This window comes from Salmo salar, chromosome 06 (assembly GCF_965601325.2).
Source record: "Salmo salar chromosome 06, fSalSal1, whole genome shotgun sequence".
Taxonomy (NCBI): Eukaryota; Metazoa; Chordata; class Actinopteri; order Salmoniformes; family Salmonidae; genus Salmo; species Salmo salar.
The window spans coordinates 7,935,875-7,948,268 of record NC_138296.1 but is presented as its reverse complement, the minus strand read 5'-3'; the positions used below and the strand labels follow the sequence as shown (position 1 = coordinate 7,948,268).

At 40.8% G+C, this 12,394-nt stretch overlaps 1 protein-coding gene across 5 annotated transcripts in view; it reads right to left on the bottom strand.

The window, feature by feature from the left end:
- Positions 1-12,394, bottom strand: part of LOC106594842 (RNA binding protein fox-1 homolog 1) — a 743,212-nt gene that overhangs the window by 217,073 nt on the left and 513,745 nt on the right. The gene's annotated exons all lie outside the window — the stretch shown is intronic.

Here is a 12,394-nt window from a genome sequence, read left to right as displayed (position 1 = left end):
AGTCTGACTGATAGAATAGAGATAGATTGGAGAGGTGAGTCTGACTGATAGAATAGAGATAGATTGGAGCGGTGAGTCTGACTGATAGAATAGAGATAGATTGGAGAGGTGAGTCTGACTGATAGAATAGAGATAGATTGGAGAGGTGAGTCTGACTGATAGAATAGAGATAGATTGGAGAGGTGAGTCTGACTGATAGAATAGAGATAGATTGGAGTCTTACTTGTAGAATAGAGATAGATTGGAGAGGTGAGGCTGACTGATAGAATAGAGATAGATTGGAGAGGTGAGTCTGACTGATAGAACAGAGATAGATTGGAGCGGTGAGTCTGACTGATAGAACAGAGATAGATTGGAGCGGTGAGTCTGACTGATAGAATAGAGATAGATTGGAGAGGTGAGTCTGACTGATAGAATAGAGATAGATTGGAGTCTGACTGATAGAATAGAGATAGATTGGAGAGGTGAGTCTGACTGATAGAACAGAGATAGATTGGAGAGGTGAGTCTGACTGATAGAATAGAGATAGATTGGAGTCTTACTTGTAGAATAGAGATAGATTGGAGAGGTGAGTCTGACTGATAGAATAGAGATAGATTGGAGAGGTGAGTCTGACTGATAGAACAGAGATAGATTGGAGCGGTGAGTCTGACTGATAGAACAGAGATAGATTGGAGCGGTGAGTCTGACTGATAGAATAGAGATAGATTGGAGAGGTGAGTCTGACTGATAGAATAGAGATAGATTGGAGTCTGACTGATAGAATAGAGATAGATTGGAGAGGTGAGTCTGACTGATAGAATAGAGATAGATTGGAGAGGTGAGTCTGACTGATAGAACAGAGATAGATTGGAGCGGTGAGTCTGACTGATAGAATAGAGATAGATTGGAGAGGTGAGTGACTGATAGAATAGAGATAGATTGGAGAGGTGAGTCTGACTGATATAATAGAGATAGATTGGAGAGGTGAGTCTGACTGATAGAACAGAGATAGATTGGAGAGGTGAGTCTGACTGATAGAACAGAGATAGATTGGAGCGGTGAGTCTGACTGATAGAATAGAGATAGATTGGAGAGGTGAGTCTGACTGATAGAATAGAGATAGATTGGAGAGGTGAGTCTGACTGATAGAATAGAGATAGATTGGAGTCTGACTGATAGAATAGAGATAGATTGGAGAGGTGAGTCTGACTGATAGAATAGAGATAGATTGGAGAGGTGAGTCTGACTGATAGAACAGAGATAGATTGGAGCGGTGAGTCTGACTGATAGATTGGAGAGGTGAGTGACTGATAGAATAGAGATAGATTGGAGAGGTGAGTCTGACTGATATAATAGAGATAGATTGGAGAGGTGAGTCTGACTGATAGAACAGAGATAGATTGGAGAGGTGAGTCTGACTGATAGAACAGAGATAGATTGGAGAGGTGAGTCTGACTGATAGAATAGAGATAGATTGGAGAGGTGAGTCTGACTGATAGAACAGAGATAGATTGGAGAGGTGAGTCTGACTGATAGAACAGAGATAGATTGGAGAGGTGAGTCTGACTGATATAACAGAGATAGATTGGAGCGGTGAGTCTGACTGATAGAACAGAGATAGATTGGCGAGGTGATTCTGACATAGAATAGAGATAGATTGGAGAGGTGAGTCTGACTGATAGAACAGAGATAGATTGGAGAGGTGAGTCTGACATAGAATAGAGATAGATTGGAGTCTGACTGATAGAACAGAGATAGATTAGAGAGGTGAGTCTGACTGATAGAACAGAGATAGATTGGAGAGGTGAGTCTGACATAGAATAGAGATAGATTGGAGAGGTGAGTCTGACATAGAATAGAGATAGATTGGAGTCTGAATGATAGAACAGAGATATATTGGAGAGGTGAGTCTGACATAGAATAGAGATAGATTGGAGTCTGACTGATAGAACAGAGATAGATTGGAGAGGTGAGTCTGACTGATAGAACAGAGATAGATTGGAGCGGTGAGTCTGACATAGAATAGAGATAGATTGGAGTCTGACTGATAGATTAGAGATAGATTGGAGAGGTGAGTCTGACTGATAGAACAGATAGATTGGAGAGGTGAGTCTGACATAGAATAGAGATAGATTGGAGTCTGACTGATAGAACAGAGATAGATTGGAGAGGTGAGTCTGACATAGAATAGAGATAGATTGGAGAGGTGAGTCTGACATAGAATAGAGATAGATTGGAGTCTGACTGATAGAATAGAGATAGATTGGAGAGGTGAGTCTGACTCATAGAACAGAGATAGATTGGAGAGGTGAGTCTGACATAGAATAGAGATAGATTGGAGAGGTGAGTCTGACTGATAGAATAGAGATAGATTGGAGTCTGACTGATAGAATAGAGATAGATTGGAGAGGTGAGTCTGACTGATAGAATAGAGATAGATTGGAGAGGTGAGTCTGACTGATAGAACAGAGATAGATTGGAGCGGTGAGTCTGACTGATAGAATAGAGATAGATTGGAGAGGTGAGTGACTGATAGAATAGAGATAGATTGGAGAGGTGAGTCTGACTGATATAATAGAGATAGATTGGAGAGGTGAGTCTGACTGATAGAACAGAGATAGATTGGAGAGGTGAGTCTGACTGATAGAACAGAGATAGATTGGAGAGGTGAGTCTGACTGATATAATAGAGATAGATTGGAGAGGTGAGTCTGTCTGATAGAACAGAGATAGATTGGAAAGGTGAGTCTGACTGATAGAACAGAGATAGATTGGAGAGGTGAGTCTGACTGATAGAACAGAGATAGATTGGAGCGGTGAGTCTGACTGATATAATAGAGATAGATTGGAGAGGTGAGTCTGACTGATAGAACAGAGATAGATTGGAGAGGTGAGTCTGACTGATAGAACAGAGATAGATTGGAGAGGTGAGTCTGACTGATAGAATAGAGATAGATTGGAGAGGTGAGTCTGACTGATAGAACAGAGATAGATTGGAGAGGTGAGTCTGACTGATAGAACAGAGATAGATTGGAGAGGTGAGTCTGACTGATATAACAGAGATAGATTGGAGCGGTGAGTCTGACTGATAGAACAGAGATAGATTGGAGAGGTGAGTCTGACATAGAATAGAGATAGATTGGAGCGGTGAGTCTGACATAGAATAGAGATAGATTGGAGTCTGAATGATAGAATAGAGATAGATTGGAGAGGTGAGTCTGACTGATAGAACAGAGATAGATTGGAGAGGTGAGTCTGACATAGAATAGAGATAGATTGGAGTCTGACTGATAGAACAGAGATATATTAGAGAGGTGAGTCTGACTGATAGAACAGAGATAGATTGGAGAGGTGAGTCTGACATAGAATAGAGATAGATTGGAGAGGTGAGTCTGACATAGAATAGAGATAGATTGGAGTCTGACTGATAGAACAGAGATATATTGGAGAGGTGAGTCTGACATAGAATAGAGATAGATTGGAGTCTGACTGATAGAATAGAGATAGATTGGAGAGGTGAGTCTGACTGATAGAACAGAGATAGATTGGAGAGGTGAGTCTGACATAGAATAGAGATAGATTGGAGAGGTGAGTCTGACATAGAATAGAGATAGATTGGAGTCTGACTGATAGAACAGAGATATATTGGAGAGGTGAGTCTGACATAGAATAGAGATAGATTGGAGTCTGACTGATAGAACAGAGATAGATTGGAGAGGTGAGTCTGACTGATAGAATAGAGATAGATTGGAGCGGTGAGTCTGACATAGAATAGAGATAGATTGGAGTCTGACTGATAGATTAGAGATAGATTGGAGAGGTGAGTCTGACTGATAGAACAGAGATAGATTGGAGAGGTGAGTCTGACATAGAATAGAGATAGATTGGAGTCTGACTGATAGAACAGAGATAGATTGGAGAGGTGAGTCTGACATAGAATAGAGATAGATTGGAGAGGTGAGTCTGACATAGAATAGAGATAGATTGGAGTCTGACTGATAGAATAGAGATAGATTGGAGAGGTGAGTCTGACTGATAGAACAGAGATAGATTGGAGAGGTGAGTCTGACATAGAATAGAGATAGATTGGAGAGGTGAGTCTGACATAGAATAGAGATAGATTGGAGTCTGACTGATAGAATAGAGATAGATTGGAGAGGTGAGTCTGACTGATAGAACAGAGATAGATTGGAGCGGTGAGTCTGACTGATAGAATAGAGATAGATTGGAGAGGTGAGTCTGACTGATAGAATAGAGATAGATTGGAGAGGTGAGTCTGACTGATAGAATAGAGATAGATTGGAGTCTTACTGTTATAATAGAGTTAGATTGGAGATGTGAGTCTGACTGATAGAATAGAGATAGATTGGAGAGGTGAGTCTGACTGATAGAACAGAGATAGATTGGAGAGGTGAGTCTGACATAGAATAGAGATAGATTGGAGCGGTGAGTCTGACATAGAATAGAGATAGATTGGAGAGGTGAGTCTGACATAGAATAGAGATAGATTGGAGAGGTGAGTCTGACATAGAATAGAGATAGATTGGAGTCTGACTGATAGAACAGAGATAGATTGGAGAGGTGAGTCTGACTGATAGAATAGAGATAGATTGGAGAGGTGAGTCTGACTGATAGAATAGAGATAGATTGGAGTCTTACTGTTAGAATAGAGTTAGATTGGAGAGGTGAGTCTGACTGATATAATAGAGATAGATTGGAGAGGTGAGTCTGGCTGATAGAACAGAGATAGATTGGAGAGGTGAGTCTGACTGATAGAACAGAGATAGATTGGAGAGGTGAGTCTGACTGATATAACAGAGGTAGATTGGAGCGGTGAGTCTGACTGATAGAACAGAGATAGATTGGAGAGGTGAGTCTGACATAGAATAGAGATAGATTGGAGAGGTGAGTCTGACATAGAATAGAGATAGATTGGAGTCTGACTGATAGAACAGAGATAGATTGAAGAGGTGAGTCTGACATAGAATAGAGATAGATTGGAGTCTGACTGATAGAACAGAGATAGATTGGAGAGGTGAGTCTGACTGATAGAATAGAGATAGATTGGAGCGGTGAGTCTGACTGATAGAACAGAGATAAATTGGAGCGGTGAGTCTGACTGATAGAATAGAGATAGATTGGAGAGGTGAGTCTGACTGATAGAATAGAGATAGATTGGAGTCTTACTGTTATAATAGAGTTAGATTGGAGATGTGAGTCTGACTGATATAATAGAGATAGATTGGAGAGGTGAGTCTGACTGATAGAACAGAGATAGATTGGAGAGGTGAGTCTGACATAGAATAGAGATAGATTGGAGCGGTGAGTCTGACATAGAATAGAGATAGATTGGAGAGGTGAGTCTGACATAGAATAGAGATAGATTGGAGTCTGACTGATAGAACAGAGATAGATTGGAGAGGTGAGTCTGACATAGAATAGAGATAGATTGGAGTCTGACTGATAGAACAGAGATAGATTGGAGAGGTGAGTCTGACTGATAGAATAGAGATAGATTGGAGCGGTGAGTCTGACTGATAGAACAGAGATAAATTGGAGCGGTGAGTCTGACTGATAGAATAGAGATAGATTGGAGAGGTGAGTCTGACTGATAGAATAGAGATAGATTGGAGTCTTACTGTTAGAATAGAGTTAGATTGGAGAGGTGAGTCTGACTGATATAATAGAGATAGATTGGAGAGGTGAGTCTGACTGATAGAACAGAGATAGATTGGAGAGGTGAGTCTGACTGATAGAACAGAGATAGATTGGAGCGGTGAGTCTGACTGATAGAATAGAGATAGATTGGAGAGGTGAGTCTGACTGATAGAATAGAGATAGATTGGAGTCTGACTGATAGAATAGAGATAGATTGGAGAGGTGAGTCTGACTGATAGAATAGAGATAGATTGGAGAGGTGAGTCTGACTGATAGAACAGAGATAGATTGGAGCGGTGAGTCTGACTGATAGAATAGAGATAGATTGGAGAGGTGAGTGACTGATAGAATAGAGATAGATTGGAGAGGTGAGTCTGACTGATATAATAGAGATAGATTGGAGAGGTGAGTCTGACTGATAGAACAGAGATAGATTGGAGAGGTGAGTCTGACTGATAGAATAGAGATAGATTGGAGCGGTGAGTCTGACTGATAGAACAGAGATAGATTGGAGCGGTGAGTCTGACTGATAGAATAGAGATAGATTGGAGAGGTGAGTCTGACTGATAGAATAGAGATAGATTGGAGTCTGACTGATAGAATAGAGATAGATTGGAGAGGTGAGTCTGACTGATAGAATAGAGATAGATTGGAGAGGTGAGTCTGACTGATAGAACAGAGATAGATTGGAGCGGTGAGTCTGACTGATAGATTGGAGAGGTGAGTGACTGATAGAATAGAGATAGATTGGAGAGGTGAGTCTGACTGATATAATAGAGATAGATTGGAGAGGTGAGTCTGACTGATAGAACAGAGATAGATTGGAGAGGTGAGTCTGACTGATAGAACAGAGATAGATTGGAGAGGTGAGTCTGACTGATAGAATAGAGATAGATTGGAGAGGTGAGTCTGACTGATAGAACAGAGATAGATTGGAGAGGTGAGTCTGACTGATAGAACAGAGATAGATTGGAGAGGTGAGTCTGACTGATATAACAGAGATAGATTGGAGCGGTGAGTCTGACTGATAGAACAGAGATAGATTGGCGAGGTGATTCTGACATAGAATAGAGATAGATTGGAGAGGTGAGTCTGACTGATAGAACAGAGATAGATTGGAGAGGTGAGTCTGACATAGAATAGAGATAGATTGGAGTCTGACTGATAGAACAGAGATAGATTAGAGAGGTGAGTCTGACTGATAGAACAGAGATAGATTGGAGAGGTGAGTCTGACATAGAATAGAGATAGATTGGAGAGGTGAGTCTGACATAGAATAGAGATAGATTGGAGTCTGAATGATAGAACAGAGATATATTGGAGAGGTGAGTCTGACATAGAATAGAGATAGATTGGAGTCTGACTGATAGAACAGAGATAGATTGGAGAGGTGAGTCTGACTGATAGAACAGAGATAGATTGGAGCGGTGAGTCTGACATAGAATAGAGATAGATTGGAGTCTGACTGATAGATTAGAGATAGATTGGAGAGGTGAGTCTGACTGATAGAACAGATAGATTGGAGAGGTGAGTCTGACATAGAATAGAGATAGATTGGAGTCTGACTGATAGAACAGAGATAGATTGGAGAGGTGAGTCTGACATAGAATAGAGATAGATTGGAGAGGTGAGTCTGACATAGAATAGAGATAGATTGGAGTCTGACTGATAGAATAGAGATAGATTGGAGAGGTGAGTCTGACTCATAGAACAGAGATAGATTGGAGAGGTGAGTCTGACATAGAATAGAGATAGATTGGAGAGGTGAGTCTGACTGATAGAATAGAGATAGATTGGAGTCTGACTGATAGAATAGAGATAGATTGGAGAGGTGAGTCTGACTGATAGAATAGAGATAGATTGGAGAGGTGAGTCTGACTGATAGAACAGAGATAGATTGGAGCGGTGAGTCTGACTGATAGAATAGAGATAGATTGGAGAGGTGAGTGACTGATAGAATAGAGATAGATTGGAGAGGTGAGTCTGACTGATATAATAGAGATAGATTGGAGAGGTGAGTCTGACTGATAGAACAGAGATAGATTGGAGAGGTGAGTCTGACTGATAGAACAGAGATAGATTGGAGAGGTGAGTCTGACTGATATAATAGAGATAGATTGGAGAGGTGAGTCTGTCTGATAGAACAGAGATAGATTGGAAAGGTGAGTCTGACTGATAGAACAGAGATAGATTGGAGAGGTGAGTCTGACTGATAGAACAGAGATAGATTGGAGCGGTGAGTCTGACTGATATAATAGAGATAGATTGGAGAGGTGAGTCTGACTGATAGAACAGAGATAGATTGGAGAGGTGAGTCTGACTGATAGAACAGAGATAGATTGGAGAGGTGAGTCTGACTGATAGAATAGAGATAGATTGGAGAGGTGAGTCTGACTGATAGAACAGAGATAGATTGGAGAGGTGAGTCTGACTGATAGAACAGAGATAGATTGGAGAGGTGAGTCTGACTGATATAACAGAGATAGATTGGAGCGGTGAGTCTGACTGATAGAACAGAGATAGATTGGAGAGGTGAGTCTGACATAGAATAGAGATAGATTGGAGCGGTGAGTCTGACATAGAATAGAGATAGATTGGAGTCTGAATGATAGAATAGAGATAGATTGGAGAGGTGAGTCTGACTGATAGAACAGAGATAGATTGGAGAGGTGAGTCTGACATAGAATAGAGATAGATTGGAGTCTGACTGATAGAACAGAGATAGATTAGAGAGGTGAGTCTGACTGATAGAACAGAGATAGATTGGAGAGGTGAGTCTGACATAGAATAGAGATAGATTGGAGAGGTGAGTCTGACATAGAATAGAGATAGATTGGAGTCTGACTGATAGAACAGAGATATATTGGAGAGGTGAGTCTGACATAGAATAGAGATAGATTGGAGTCTGACTGATAGAATAGAGATAGATTGGAGAGGTGAGTCTGACTGATAGAACAGAGATAGATTGGAGAGGTGAGTCTGACATAGAATAGAGATAGATTGGAGAGGTGAGTCTGACATAGAATAGAGATAGATTGGAGTCTGACTGATAGAACAGAGATATATTGGAGAGGTGAGTCTGACATAGAATAGAGATAGATTGGAGTCTGACTGATAGAACAGAGATAGATTGGAGAGGTGAGTCTGACTGATAGAATAGAGATAGATTGGAGCGGTGAGTCTGACATAGAATAGAGATAGATTGGAGTCTGACTGATAGATTAGAGATAGATTGGAGAGGTGAGTCTGACTGATAGAACAGAGATAGATTGGAGAGGTGAGTCTGACATAGAATAGAGATAGATTGGAGTCTGACTGATAGAACAGAGATAGATTGGAGAGGTGAGTCTGACATAGAATAGAGATAGATTGGAGAGGTGAGTCTGACATAGAATAGAGATAGATTGGAGTCTGACTGATAGAATAGAGATAGATTGGAGAGGTGAGTCTGACTCATAGAACAGAGATAGATTGGAGAGGTGAGTCTGACATAGAATAGAGATAGATTGGAGAGGTGAGTCTGACATAGAATAGAGATAGATTGGAGTCTGACTGATAGAACAGAGATAGATTGGAGAGGTGAGTCTGACTGATAGAATAGAGATAGATTGGAGCGGTGAGTCTGACTGATAGAACAGAGATAAATTGGAGCGGTGAGTCTGACTGATAGAATAGAGATAGATTGGAGAGGTGAGTCTGACTGATAGAATAGAGATAGATTGGAGTCTTACTGTTATAATAGAGTTAGATTGGAGATGTGAGTCTGACTGATATAATAGAGATAGATTGGAGAGGTGAGTCTGACTGATAGAACAGAGATAGATTGGAGAGGTGAGTCTGACATAGAATAGAGATAGATTGGAGCGGTGAGTCTGACATAGAATAGAGATAGATTGGAGAGGTGAGTCTGACATAGAATAGAGATAGATTGGAGAGGTGAGTCTGACATAGAATAGAGATAGATTGGAGTCTGACTGATAGAACAGAGATAGATTGGAGAGGTGAGTCTGACTGATAGAATAGAGATAGATTGGAGAGGTGAGTCTGACTGATAGAATAGAGATAGATTGGAGTCTTACTGTTAGAATAGAGTTAGATTGGAGAGGTGAGTCTGACTGATATAATAGAGATAGATTGGAGAGGTGAGTCTGGCTGATAGAACAGAGATAGATTGGAGAGGTGAGTCTGACTGATAGAACAGAGATAGATTGGAGAGGTGAGTCTGACTGATATAACAGAGGTAGATTGGAGCGGTGAGTCTGACTGATAGAACAGAGATAGATTGGAGAGGTGAGTCTGACATAGAATAGAGATAGATTGGAGAGGTGAGTCTGACATAGAATAGAGATAGATTGGAGTCTGACTGATAGAACAGAGATAGATTGAAGAGGTGAGTCTGACATAGAATAGAGATAGATTGGAGTCTGACTGATAGAACAGAGATAGATTGGAGAGGTGAGTCTGACTGATAGAATAGAGATAGATTGGAGCGGTGAGTCTGACTGATAGAACAGAGATAAATTGGAGCGGTGAGTCTGACTGATAGAATAGAGATAGATTGGAGAGGTGAGTCTGACTGATAGAATAGAGATAGATTGGAGTCTTACTGTTATAATAGAGTTAGATTGGAGATGTGAGTCTGACTGATATAATAGAGATAGATTGGAGAGGTGAGTCTGACTGATAGAACAGAGATAGATTGGAGAGGTGAGTCTGACATAGAATAGAGATAGATTGGAGCGGTGAGTCTGACATAGAATAGAGATAGATTGGAGAGGTGAGTCTGACATAGAATAGAGATAGATTGGAGTCTGACTGATAGAACAGAGATAGATTGGAGAGGTGAGTCTGACATAGAATAGAGATAGATTGGAGTCTGACTGATAGAACAGAGATAGATTGGAGAGGTGAGTCTGACTGATAGAATAGAGATAGATTGGAGCGGTGAGTCTGACTGATAGAACAGAGATAAATTGGAGCGGTGAGTCTGACTGATAGAATAGAGATAGATTGGAGAGGTGAGTCTGACTGATAGAATAGAGATAGATTGGAGTCTTACTGTTAGAATAGAGTTAGATTGGAGAGGTGAGTCTGACTGATATAATAGAGATAGATTGGAGAGGTGAGTCTGACTGATAGAACAGAGATAGATTGGAGAGGTGAGTCTGACTGATAGAACAGAGATAGATTGGAGAGGTGAGTCTGACTGATATAACAGAGGTAGATTGGAGCGGTGAGTCTGACATAGAATAGAGATAGATTGGAGCGGTGAGTCTGACATAGAATAGAGATAGATTGGAGTCTGACTGATAGAATAGAGATAGATTGGAGAGGTGAGTCTGACTGATAGAACAGAGATAGATTGGAAAGGTGAGTCTGACTGATAGAATAGAGATAGATTGGAGTCTGACTGATAGAACAGAGATAGATTGGAGCGGTGAGTCTGACTGATAGAATAGAGATAGATTGGAGAGGTGAGTCTGACTGATAGAATAGAGATAGATTGGAGTCTGACTGATAGAATAGAGATAGATTGGAGAGGTGAGTCTGACTGATAGAATAGAGATAGATTGGAGAGGTGAGTCTGACTGATAGAACAGAGATAGATTGGAGTGGTGAGTCTGACTGATAGAATAGAGATAGATTGGAGAGGTGAGTGACTGATAGAATGGAGATAGATTGGAGAGGTGAGTCTGACTGATATAATAGAGATAGATTGGAGAGGTGAGTCTGACTGATAGAACAGAGATAGATTGGAGAGGTGTGTCTGACTGATAGAACAGAGATAGATTGGAGAGGTGAGTCTGACTGATAGAATAGAGATAGATTGGAGAGGTGAGTCTGACTGATAGAATAGAGATAGATTGGAGAGGTGAGTCTGACATAGAATAGAGATAGATTGGAGAGGTGAGTCTGACATAGAATAGAGATAGATTGGAGTCTGACTGATAGAACAGAGATAGATTGGAGAGGTGAGTCTGACTGATAGAATAGAGATAGATTGGAGCGGTGAGTCTGACTGATAGAACAGAGATAGATTGGAGCTGTGAGTCTGACTGATAGAATAGAGATAGATTGGAGAGGTGAGTCTGACTGATAGAATAGAGATAGATTGGAGTCTTACTGTTAGAATAGAGTTAGATTGGAGAGGTGAGTCTGACTGATATAATAGAGATAGATTGGAGAGGTGAGTCTGGCTGATAGAACAGAGATAGATTGGAGAGGTGAGTCTGACTGATAGAACAGAGATAGATTGGAGAGGTGAGTCTGACTGATATAACAGAGGTAGATTGGAGCGGTGAGTCTGACTGATAGAACAGAGATAGATTGGAGAGGTGAGTCTGACATAGAATAGAGATAGATTGGAGAGGTGAGTCTGACATAGAATAGAGATAGATTGGAGTCTGACTGATAGAACAGAGATAGATTGGAGAGGTGAGTCTGACATAGAATAGAGATAGATTGGAGTCTGACTGATAGAACAGAGATAGATTGGAGAGGTGAGTCTGACTGATAGAATAGAGATAGATTGGAGCGGTGAGTCTGACTGATAGAACAGAGATAGATTGGAGCGGTGAGTCTGACTGATAGAATAGAGATAGATTGGAGAGGTGAGTCTGACTGATAGAATAGAGATAGATTGGAGGGTGCTTGACTGTTATAATAGAGTTAGATTGGAGATGTGAGTCTGACTGATATAATAGAGATAGATTGGAGAGGTGAGTCTGACTGATAGAACAGAGATAGATTGGAGA